The 10,947-nt window shown below is 32.2% G+C and overlaps 1 pseudogene; it reads right to left on the reverse strand.

Annotated features, from left to right (window-relative positions):
• Positions 1 to 3,652: 3,652 nt before the first annotated feature.
• LOC118609212 lies at positions 3,653 to 3,770 on the reverse strand (annotated as a pseudogene).
• Between the last annotated feature and the right edge of the window lie 7,177 nt (positions 3,771 to 10,947).

Below are 10,947 nucleotides of genomic sequence, written 5' to 3' on the forward strand. Positions count from 1 at the left end.
TTAGTGCTTTGCATCATTTGTAACCTTTGTCTTATACTTGGCTTGGCTGACTCTGTCCCCACTTTTAGCTTCTGAGCGCTGATATTAGTTGCTGTCTTGATTTTTTCTTTGACCTTCTTACATGTTGACACTGAGAGGGGTAAATCACCCCATGACAATTTCTCCCTCAGTTTTCTGAATTCTTCATATAATTTATTTTCGTTTTCCTGGTTTCTATTTATACTATGTGGCACTGGAACATAAAATATGCCCATTTTTACTTCTACATTTCAGCACCCTGCTTTGGGAAATGTATAGCTGAAGGAATATAAGCAAATGGCCAAGAAGGCAGGAAAAACAAGGAAGAGAAAAGCTGAAGCATTTTCAGGTAGAATCGGCCTGCTCACTAACCTGTTTTATCTTTACCTTTTGCCATTAAATGGGATGAGAGAGGGATGTGAGGATAGAGAAAATAGTGTGGAAATTAAATTGAAGTAGGAATTATGAGAGGCAAAAGAATAGATTCTAAATATTTCACAGAGAAACAGTAAAAAATTGAATCAATTGAAGGGGAGGAGAAGGGAGAATTGGTAAAGAATGAAAGAAGATACATAAGGGAGCTAGGGAGCTAGATGTGACAGGATTTTTTTTCACAGTAAAAGACATGTTTTACTGGGACCAGATTTTGTCCATGTTAGGGATATTTCAGCAGTTAGTTCTGTGAAATGTCTGGCAGCACTTTTTCTTTCTTTTTCCATAGAAATGTTTCTATAGATGTGTAGGTTTGCTATAAACTGCTTTCATCAGCAAAAGATTTCTCCTCCAAAACTTTCCAAGGTGCCACACTTAAAAACTCTATATATGAAAACATGGTAAACACGAGGACATTGTTATAAGTTATTTAATTGGGCAGAGTAAAGGAAGCTGAGACAGGTGCTGGAAGTTGAGCAAAAATTGCACACATTTTATGTAAGGCAGAGCCTAAATGTAACATCTTTCACAGAGTGCTGCATGCCAACAAAAGGAAGATTCGTAGACCGATTATTGTAAGAAATCACACATATCAAGCTAGATCTTGCAGTCCATATGTATGCAAAACACTGATCAAAGTGATGGGAGTCTGGTTTTGTAGACATGGCAATATCATACACAACTGATATTTATTTACCTCCCTAGCTGCCTCATAAATAGGATGCATTATAAAATCAGTTGTGGCTTCCTGCGGCATCTGATTTCCTATTTTAAATCTTCTCCTACCATCTCTTCTGCTTTACCAGCTGATTTATGAGAAAATGGATGGGCTACGCTTATGTCATCAAAAGTACTCAAGTTATCTATTTATATCCTTTATTTAGGAATTAGTCAGTAAAATCACCATAGTATTTAAAAGTTCATGCCATCTATCTATATTAATTTCAAGTTTTTTTTCTTAAGGAAAAAGAGACATCTTTCATTTCTCTGCCTCTACTGGGACAATAATAGAGCTACTTACCAAGTTTTTTCTTCGTATAATTAATGAACTAGGCTTCTTCTTCCAGGATGAGGAGGGTAAATCAGATTGGGGAGAGTTTACTAGCTATTAGCAAGATCACATGTTGGTTAGTTAAATCTTAAAGAAAATGACACAGGCTTGTGATTGCCTATTTCTGTCTTGTAGATACAATAGGAAATAAAGTTAAATATAGTCAGTGCTAACATCTTAAATATTTCTCTTCTTTCTTGTCATTGACCACTATTGACTCAGAGCTAACATCAAATGTGGCGACAAGTTTCAGACACATGGAGAATCAGAGAAATATCGAAACCTTTCTAGTTTTAAAAGATCAGGTCTGAGGACAGGGGCGTGCACATGTTGTTAGTTATACTAGTTGATTGTACTATTTGAGAATATTTTAAATAAGGGTCTCTTGAACATTCTCTCTCATCTATCTATCTATCTATCTATCTATCTATCTATCCACACACACACATACACACACACACACACATATACACGTATATAACTTTTGTTAAGTAGTTTAAAGAAAAGATGAAGATTTTTTGTACCTTTCATAGATGTCCAAAACTATTCAAGAACACTAGTTGGAAATTTTTCTAAAGTTGGTCCAATTAATTGAGATAAGCTATTGACACTCCCAATTTTGCAGTATGGTTAAAATTTTACAGATACTTTTGTTGGCTTGTATGCACATGGGCACACACACACACATTTTTCATTGGCAGTGGCAAAATGAAATAACATTTTAATAAGTATCAGGAAATACGAACTCAGGACTTGACTTTGACATCAGCATGTGAAGCTGAGCCAGTCACCTAACTTCTCTAGATTTTGGTCTCCTAGGCTATAAAATGAGTAGATGGAGTCCAGCCAAGGTGGGTAGTTAGTAATATTGGACCAATAAGACCCTTCCCTTCAAGGTCTCTGATGGGAAACTTGCTTATAAATCCTTTCTAAGTACCTCTTTTGCCACAAGCATTCCATAAGAGGAGGGAGATATCTCCAGGAGAATTATTTTATTTTTATTTGTATTTGTCTTCCCATTAAATGTTTGTCCAAGTCACAAACATAGCTTTTCTCTAATCAGACTTAAAATAATGACTATATGACTACAATATATACCTCCTGGAAAATTACAACCTGTAGAAAAAAATTTCTGAATTTCATAGAACATTGTTTTATTTGACATTTCTTAAATGAGAGGAAAAAAAATTCAGTATTTGAAGATTTGACAGAAAAAAATTCAAGTATATTTAGGCTTTTTTTCTTTTTTCTTTTCCTTTTTTTTTTTTTTTTTTTTTGGTCTTGATCTTGCTGTCTTTGTTTTGAGTCCAAATGCAAATTAATTTGCCAATGAATTTAGAGTACTAACAGTGACCCACATTTAAAAAATTCATATCTAGAGAACACTGACTCTTACCTGGGTGGTTGTTGTTGACATATCGTCTCTCATTTTTCTCTTTCTATAGTGGTAGTATCTTAAGTAGAGTTTGTATTTATCTCTGTAAGAAGCTGAATTTCAATTTACTTTCTCTTTATGATCTTATCATATCATTTACAAACACTTTATCTATTACAAAAAATAAATGAAATTTCAGGCTTTTGATGAAATGTCATGTTGAAATGGATGGTCCAAAAATCTATATTTAGATGACTGACTCCTGTTTGAGGAAGACATGATAAATGTTCCATGCATATAAACTGAAGGATGATGGATTTAATGATCATACCCTAACTGGAGAATGCTATTTTGGAATAATTAAATGTTCCATCATTTGCAAGTCTAAATAGTCCATTGTTAGTTCCTGTTTTTTGTCTGTCAACAGACCCTTCCATTTTCTAAAGGAAATTTATCATTAAAACAATGCAACTGATAGCAACATTCCATGAGAGTATGTTAGCAATAGCACATTTCATGGGACTCTAATTCATAGCTATAGTTTAGGAAAACTTAATTTATGTATGACTCTGCTTCCTAAATGACAAACATGACAAGCATTGTTTAAAGGCTACTGGTAGATATTAATCTTCAGGTATTGAAGAAAATCTCTGCTTGAAGAGGTGACTAAACCTTTTGTCAGATAAAAAATCTCATGGAATAGAAAAACTTTCAAAAAGTATTTTATAATTAAATAATAGTAATTTTATTTTTATTTTTGTTATTATTATTTTTTATACCTACAGCACTTGGTATTCCTAAGTGGTCTCTCATCCAGTACTAACTTGGCCCGACCCTGCTTTGCTTCTGAGATCAGATGAGATTGGGTGTGTTCAGGGCGGCATGACTGTAGAAAAATAATAGTAATTTTATGATTTTCTTGTTGACTCTTATATCTTAGAAGTTGTTACACTTTCAATTTTAATTAAAAATGTAATTATTGTCAAGCATTTCAAAATAATTTTTTCTAATTATCTAATTACATATGTCTTTATACTTCAATAAAAATTTAAATATTTGACCCCTCTAGGTCTTGTTCTTTTAAGCTGCAAAATTGTGTTGGAGAAAAGAGTGGGACTGAAAAAATATATATTTTATACATAATATATTTATATCTAAATAATATATTATTATTTTTATCATGTGCATATTTATATTGGAAAAAACATTACTTCTTTCTCATGAAAAAAGAAAATTTTTCCCAAACTCTCAAATGTTTGTCTTCATATTTCATATTTTATGTACCTTTCTCTCTCTCTTTAAGTAGATAGATGATAGATAGATAGATAGATAGATAGACAGACAGACAGATAGATAGATAGATAATAGATGTTTGATTTAAAAATTGTATGTAGGTATAACAATCTTAAATGGGAATGGCATAGTCAACAAACACATTGAATGACATATGAATGACAAATCACTTAATTTTTGAGTTAATGGCTCCCTACCCTTACTACTGGCATAGTTATATTCTTATGAATTATTTTCCTATAGCTGTGCTATATGAATATATAGAGAAACTTGTCAAAACTTTACTATTTCTGTCACTAAGCTCTAGAAATCAAAATGATTAGATAAATCATCAGGAAAGCCTGGTCATGTTACTTACCAATTTGGATCATTGAATTATTGAGTCAGATGCTACTCAATTAATTATTAAGATGGCTGAAAACACCAGACGGATCATCCCACTACTAACAGATTTTGATTGCCTTGAACGTCTTGTGTGGTCCATATGTGGAAACCTGAACATTTGTAGATAGGTAGGACTGGCTGGGCATGGCCACATGGGCTTCACCCAACTTAAGAAAATCATGGCAGGCCATTCAAAACTTTCTATGAATCAATGCAGTGGCAGATACATGCTGGTGAAGCAATGACTAAATTGCTCCTGATTTGATTAAAGCAGCAGAAATCATGGAGCAAGTAACTCATTGGAAGCTACAGTTTGATTTTTAAAGGTTTTCAGACTCAACTTGGACAGAGTTTCTTGCAAACCTTGTTGATTACCTAATTTAAATATAACCAGCCATCTTATTGATTTTGAATGGCCTAAAGCAGTTCTCTATGTTTGAGCAAGGACATTTGAAGATGCATAAGTTTCTGCATGTAGGTTGTAATGAAACACGATGATCCAAACTCATCAAGTCTGACCTGGTCAATTCAATATTTTTCAGACTCTCTAATGACCAAATGTATGTTCTTCAAACCTCAAAACTATTCTTGGAAATTTTAAACCTAATGTATCTGCGATGTCTATCATTAAAGATATAATGAAGCTAAATCATCTGCCATTTAGGAGATTTCATGAAGAAAAGTATTAATGATTCAACAGCTTGTCCCTTAAAAGGTAAAGTCTTATACTGAAAATATGCTTGTTTCAGGGGACATATGAGTTTCCTTGAAAGAAAAAAAATTTAAGAAATGATTCAGGGATGTGGTTCCATAGTGTAGCAGTTAGCACGTCTGCTTTACATGCAGAAGGTCCTGGGCTCATGCGCCAGTGGAGCCATGGTCCATGGTCTACAGCCATGCCATCCTGAACAAGTCCAATGTCTGATCTCGGAAGCTAAGCATAAGCAGGTCAGGCCTGGTTAGTACTTGGATGGGAGACCACCTAGGAAGACCAGGTGCTGTAGGCATAAATAATAATAATAATTAATAATAATAATAAATAATAGTTATTGAATCAGTGTGGACATGGCTTTATCAGAGATTAATTGCAATTTAATCATAATCCTAGCAATAAATGAACATTAAACCACAATGCAAAATGGGATGCTCACAGAGAGAGTAGACTTAAAGAGGAATAGAAGACATGCCATGCTTTGTTCGGACTGCGGGAAATACTGTGCAAGCTAATGTAAGCTCCTAGAGGACAGAAAACTTGTTTTATTCATCTTTTTATTCTCTCCCAGTACCCTCCTCAATAACTACTTATAGAATTAAGAAATTTTATACCATTATTTAGCTGCTGAAATATTGCATGGGAAAAACAGAAAAGAAAGAAGAAATCACCAACCATTTTTTTAAAATAGGTTTTATTGTGGGCTCTGTCCTTTGCTTATTGTTTGTTGTTTTTGTTGTTGTTGTCATTTAACTGCTTATTCTTGTATAAAATTAGAACTAGAAAATCTCTACTTCTAGTGATGGTTGATATGATCAAACAAAAGATGCACATGCAAAGACTTCGAATATGGTGAGATACTAAAAGAATGAATTGAAGATTTCACTTGTAATTCAGGTTGGACATTGGTTGTCAGAAAAGTACGTTGGTGGATTAAATGCTGACACCGGCCACCCAAAAAGCCTACAGTTAAAATCAGCATTCCTACTGTCTTTACAATAGAGATCTATTTCTATAGAATGGTATATATTGAAAAGGGAGCAACTGGATAAGAAACCTTTGAAGGTCTCTGTCAGTAGTATAGATTCAAGGGTCTTACTCCTATTTTCAATAGAAAATAAGGGGCTTAAAAAACTAAGCTAGCACTGTGAATATTCATTTAAAAACAAAACTGAATAGGGCTTTTATAGAAGTAATTAAGGTTAAATAAAGTCCTTACAAAAAAAAAAAAAAAAGAGAAACCAGAGGTCTTGCCCTCTCCTTGTTTATGCACTAAAGAAAGGTCATGTGAGCATGCAAAGAGAAGGTGGCTGTCTACAGGCCAAGAAGAGGGACCTCACCAAAAGCCAACCATGCTGGCATCCCAATCTCAGATTTCCAGTCTCCAGAATTGTGAAAAAATATTTTCTGGTTTTGTTTGTTTGTTTGTTTGTTTGTTCGTTTGTTTGTTTTTTATGGCAGCTCAAGTAGCCTTATACAGGGTTATACATAATAAAATCTGAGTAATTAGTTTTGAAAGCTTAAATAGAACCTGCAAGGATCACATTAAAGATGGGTATTTTCAACCATTGTGATGCTTTGAAATTGAGTACTCTGTCTGGCTTATACTTGTCTTTTGTTTTGTTTTGTTCTTCTGCTCTCCTTTCCAAAAAGTTAAAAAATAGCAAAATTATCTGCTCATTTGTGTTCCTTCCTCTCCCTTCCTGAACAACACAGCTCTATTAGTAGATGGGCAAAAAACTGTTTCTAAGAATCCTTTAGCATCACTGGTAAAGAAATTGAGGGAGGTAGCAAAGATTCTTTGCTTGGAAGTCCAGGAAATAATAATTCTTATAATCATGACTACCTTTTATTAAGCATCTACTAAGTAAAAGAGAGAGGTTTCTAAAAATTGACACAATAAATCATTTTTTACTTACAAAACAATATAAAGTAGATATTTCCCCTCCTTTCCTCCTTCTTTTAATTCACTCTTATTTTTGCAGTATTTACATTATTTGTTTTTACATAAGTGGAATGTAATTATTATTTTAAAATTTGAAGAATTATAATAAGGAATAAGAAGAGAGAAAAAAATATTCTTAATATACAACCCAGAACTAAACTCATTAATGGCATTCTAGTATGCATGTATAAAAAAAGATGATAGATATACACACATATACACATGTATACATATTTTGATACATACAAACAGAAAAAAGTAATTATATACACAAATAAATACATTAACTTGACTAAAATTTAATAGAAGAAAAATGAATTGAAATAGCACTGGAGGAATTCATAAACTTAGATAACATTTCTTCACCAAAAGAGATAGTATTCTTAAATATTCTACAAAGTTACCTTAAAATAAAAACATCTTTTAAAAAGATTAATAATTCAAAGTCACATTCATTATTATTGATTTTCCACTTTAGAAATTACCACACTCATACCTTTCCTCTCCCCTTTCTCCCCTTGTTTTCTTGGGTATAAAATTCTTACTTTCTTGAGTCACATTTTCTTTTCTTCAAATCTTTTGTTTTATATTGCTCTACTATCTCTTTACATTAAGTGTTACTGTGGCCAAGTCTGAACTAAATGATTTGTCTTCCTCAAATATAGCCTATTTTTCTCTCTTTTCAATTTTTGTCCCCTTATAGTACATTCTTTGCTTAGAAGTTAAAGGAAGCTTTTGAAGATGTAAATCGAATCATGTCATCCCCTGCTTAAAGTTCTTCTATTACATCCTATTTTACTGAGAAAAAAATTCCAAACCCCTTCTAATGATCTTCAAAGAACCCCATGATTCCATTGGTCTCACCAATCCCTCAAACTTCCATCTCCCACCCTCTAGTGGCCACATGGTTCTTTCATTTTTTTATGCTTCAGCATAACTATCGCTTCTTGTCTCAGGGTCTTCGCAATCTGTCTTCACCTCTTTCTTCCAGGAGGCCTTCTCTGACCACCCTATCTCTCCTACACCACCGACCTCAGACTCATTCATATTGTCCCATTACCAGTGTCCTTTGTTTTACTCTCTACTCTGCAACCTCTGTCAATGCCCAACTCTGGACTGAAGACAGGAAATCAATCGAGTTTGTGATCATCTACCATTATTAGTTCATGCATAAGCCCTCTTTGACTTCATTGTATTTTTTGCCTCCTTTCTCATCCTCAGTTTCTTCAAGAGTACCCATCCTTACAACATATTATGCTATATATTCTGTTTCTTCCTTTTTTTTTTTTTACTTAACAGTATGTTTTAAGACCTATTTGTGGAGATACACATAGATCTAGTTTATTCATTTTAAGTGCTATGTAATATTCCATTATTTGCACCTCTCACATATTTATCTATTCTCTCATTGATAAACTTGAGTTTTGTTCTAATATTGTTATTCTAAGCAACATCATAATGAACATCCACATATATGTCTCTTTGTGATTTCTGTGAGGGCTTTTTAGAGATATTTACTTAAGAAGAGAATCACTAGGTTGGTGATGTGTGCATACTAGAATTCATAAAACACTTTGAAACTGTTTTCCAAAATGCTACACAAGCTTTATGTTCCTACCAGCATTTTATATTGTCCAATTTATACATTTTTACCAATCTAATACTTGTTGAGTGGACCTCATTATTGCTTTAATTTATATTTCTTTACTTTATGGTGAGGTTGAGTATCTTGAAAGCCATTTGACTTTCCATTTCTATTTGGCTCATTCTCTTTGTTTTGACTTACAGTTTCATGTATGTCCTATTTAATAACCGTTTCTTTGTAGTTTAAATTGGAAACATCTCTCAGTCTGTCTTCTATCACCTTTGTTGAATAAAAATTTTTCATATTTATTCAATGAATTCCATCAATTTTCCTGTGTCATTTATAAATTTTACATGTTATTGAAGAAATAATTCCCCAAAACAATGACACAAAAATAACCCCCTATATGGTTTTCTAATAGGTGTGTATTTTGCCTTTCATGCTTAAAACTTGAAAGCATATGGAATTTATTTTGATCTGTGGTGTCAGATAGAAATATAATTTAAATTTTGTACATGTTAAACTAATTTCCCTAGCACAATTGTTTTAAATATTAATATTTCCCAATAGTTTGTAATTTCTATATTGTCATATATTAGGTCTTCATATATTTAGATCTTGTTCTGATCCATGTTCTAGTTGTTTGATCATTTCTCAACACTAAATTACTTTAATATTATGAATTTGAAATATATCTTAATATATGATAGAATAAGATTCCTATGAAGATCTTTAGAATATTCTTTGCTATTTGTGGGCTTTTATTTATCTACGAAATTTTAAGCAGTTGGTCTAATTCTACTAAAGCTACTACTGGGATATTGATGTGAATAATATTGAATATGTACATTAATTTGGGAAACATTAACATATTTAGAATGTTTAGTATTTCCATCTCAAAACATTCTACATTTCTCCATTTGTTTAGGTATTATTTAATATCTTTCAATAGTTAAAAAAAAGTTTCCTTATAAATGTCTTGTGTATTTTTTGTTAGTACTAGAATTCTACTCTTACCTTGACAATTTAGCTTGCATAATGCTTTTATTTCATATTTACAGGACATATATTTTTCTTTATACTTATTCACTTAATCAATAACATACTTGAAACTTTTATACTTGGCTAATTGCTAATATTTCATTGTTTTTTCCCTTGATTTATTTCTCTACTTCCTGGTTTAATTCCTCCAAAGCTCTTTCAGAATGTCATTAAACATTTGGAGTTGTAAAATACCTAAAAAATTCCTTATTTTATCCTCACATTTAAATAACAGTTTAGCTAGATTAAAAAAATTATAGGTTCAAATTATTTTTCTTTATACTGTGAAACTATTATGCCATTATCTTCTTTCTTCCAATATGGCTATTGAAAAGCCTGTCATTATGATTCTTGCTCATTTTTAAGTATTCTTCTTTTTATTTTGAAAGCTTAGATGTCCTATTTAATTTGCATATTCTTGAATTATTCTGCCCTGTGTTTTAAATATATGATATTATTTTCTGGTTTATCTTATATAGCACTTTACATTGATCTTAATAAGTTCTGATGTTTTTCTTTAAATGTGAGAATTCTTAGCCATTATTACTTTTTCATTGCTAGACTTTGTTCATTAATTCTATTTATCATCTTTTTAAAAAGTAACTTGAACTTTGTAGTTGTTTTGGATATATTTTATGATCATCTTTTTTTTACATTGGGGCTTTCTTATGTTATCTGCATGCTTATGATATCAATCCATGATAACCTGGGTTTGTAATCTTGCTGTCGAGTTCGAAGAAAGGTTAGGACATGCTCTGCTCATTTTTATTACATAAAAGTATCTTCTCATTTATTTCTTTGCTTATTTTATCCATCCTCATTAGAATATAAACCCGATAGGAGCAAGGATTCTGTTTATTTTGTTATAGTCATTGTTCCAAAAATGTGTGACACTTATTACGCATTCAAGAAATATATATTCTATCAATGAATATATAAGCAATTCCCTGTACCACCTAACACAGACTAGGTTTTGCTATATAAGTAAACATCCTCAAAATCTTAGTAGCTTAAAACACATTTATCATGGAGCCACTGGGGCTTTTCTCCACTCCATTCTCACTCATATATAGGCTGACGGTGCCCCTACCACCATCACTTTGTGATTGCA

This window comes from Rousettus aegyptiacus, unplaced genomic scaffold (assembly GCF_014176215.1).
Source record: "Rousettus aegyptiacus isolate mRouAeg1 unplaced genomic scaffold, mRouAeg1.p scaffold_m13_p_10, whole genome shotgun sequence".
Lineage (NCBI taxonomy): Eukaryota > Metazoa > Chordata > Mammalia > Chiroptera > Pteropodidae > Rousettus > Rousettus aegyptiacus.